General features: G+C 39.5%; 1 pseudogene; it reads left to right on the forward strand.

Moving 5' to 3' along the window:
• The first annotated feature begins 337 nt into the window (after positions 1-337).
• On the forward strand, positions 338-454 carry LOC126238071 (5S ribosomal RNA; annotated as a pseudogene).
• The last annotated feature ends 1713 nt before the right edge of the window (positions 455-2167 follow it).

Here is a 2167-nt window from a genome sequence, read left to right on the forward strand (position 1 = left end):
GCGGACAAGAACTATTTGGTCTGAAACGTGTTCGATGTTCGCCACTTTTGCATTCAAGCTGTTGCTGTCCCTTCTTCAAGAGACATTGAGATATAATTTCGTATGGGACAAGGAGAAGAGCAATACCTCTGTGCTTATTAACGTCCTTCCATCTCCATTTTTAAAGAGTGTAAGTAGCAATCACTTTTCCATCTCGAATTTCTTCAGTTTACCAAATGTTTTGTATCATCAGTATAATTTCTTTTAAAGTTTTTACGTCAGATGATTTCAGAAGTTCTGCAACAATTCCAACTTCACCAGATGTTTTGTTATTTTTTAACCTTTTAACTTTTGTAGGGGCAACGGCCTTGCCACAGTGGATACACCGGTTCCCGTGAGATCACCGAAGTTAAGTGCTGTCGGGCATGGCCGGCACTTGGATGGGTGACCATCCAGCCACCATGCGCTGTTGCCATTTTTCGGGGTGCACTCAGCCTCGTGATGCCAATTGAGGAGCTACTCGACCGAATAGTAGCGGCTCCGGTCAAAGAAAACCATCATAACGACCGGGAGAGCGGTGTGCTGACCACACGCCCCTCCTATCCGCATCCTCAGCTGAGGATGATACGGCGGTCGGATGGTCCCGATGGGCCACTTGTGGCCTGAAGACGGAGTGCTTAACTTTTGTAGAGTTTCCTTTTCATTTGGCGCTTGTGAATCTGGAATTATGTCTTGGGGAGTTCCAAATCTTTCTGTGGCTCGGAAGAGTTTTGCAGATTTCAAAATATTTGCAAAATTCGTTGTATTTTTCTTGGTTCTTAAGTGCCAGTTATGCATTTTCCTTCTTGAAGCGAATATTTTGGGTCAAGTAGAAATTTAATTTTGCTTTAAAAGTGTTTTGTAGAGTCCTGTTGTTTTTTTTTAAGCCCTCTTCAGTGTCATGTAATTGACTGTTGTCATATCGTTTTTTTTATCTAATAGATTTTTAAGGTTCTTTTCTGGTTGCCAGCAACATCTAATATGTATTTTGTAATTTGTTACTATTCCATGTATTTTATTTACTACCTCCAGTTACAAAACCGAAATTTTAGAATGAACTGTATTCAGGGGACTGATGACCTCAGCAGTTAAGTCCCATAGTGCTCAGAGCCATTTGAACCATTTGAACTGTATTCTTTTACCGTTACATTTAGATAACTTACTTTTTTAGCTCTAATCTAAGAGCAACATGTTAGACTTATAGAAACCTTATAGATACTGGATGATTAGGAGAAGATACTAGGATTGGTAATGAATGGAATTTACATGAGGCAGCGTGCCAGCCAGAATTAAAACAGAAATAACAGACTTGGAACATTTTTAGACATTCGAATACTTGAAGGTATTTTCTGTCAGATAATGATTTTATGTTTTCTCCCTCATATATATTTTATTCAGTTACCCAGTAGAAGACCTGAACAACATATTTTTGTTAAAGTTTTATCGAAATCCAGGTGTCCTGCAACTGATTTTCTTCGTTGTCCCACTAATATTACACCGAAGGACTGCTTAAGTGTCTCATTTAGCTGGAAACGACAAAAGTAAGAAAAACAGACAAAATGTTTTGCTGGAGTAAGAAGAAGACTAATTATTAGTGCTTGGTAACAAGGACTTTTACTTTTAATGCTGTCATTACAAATACTAACGAAAGTTTTTGTGGATGAAGTATTTACATACAGGCAGGTATACATAAACGAGAACGCTCTATGCCTCACTCCTCAGCGTAAATGGAACGTGAATGCTCCGATTTCTAATGCTCACACTGATGTGTCGCAAGCGCTAATACCAGACCGGAGAACTTGACAGTGATTATAGTTTACTACTGGTTCCGCTTCAGTGGCTGTCTTAAGCAGAGCAGTAAAGGATATTCTTCTCGTTCCTGCCAGGCATTTCGGGCCTTAAAAGTATTCGTAACACAGAGGTGAAATCTGCCTTAGTTTATCGTAGTACCGAAAAATAAAACGCATATTCCGGTGCGTCGTTAATCGTACAGAATAAATCAAATACTTCCTTGGATAAAGGTTGTTCCAGCATCTAACAGCCATGGGTCAAACGAAACTGCGTGTTTGTTTGCATAGTAACCTACTCTCTTCGGCCGAGAAATTACAGGGACAAACAGCCAACTTTAGCAGATGGTATCAAATGCTAA

The sequence above is a fragment of the Schistocerca nitens genome, chromosome 2 (assembly GCF_023898315.1).
Source record: "Schistocerca nitens isolate TAMUIC-IGC-003100 chromosome 2, iqSchNite1.1, whole genome shotgun sequence".
In the NCBI taxonomy this organism is placed as follows: Eukaryota; Metazoa; Arthropoda; class Insecta; order Orthoptera; family Acrididae; genus Schistocerca; species Schistocerca nitens.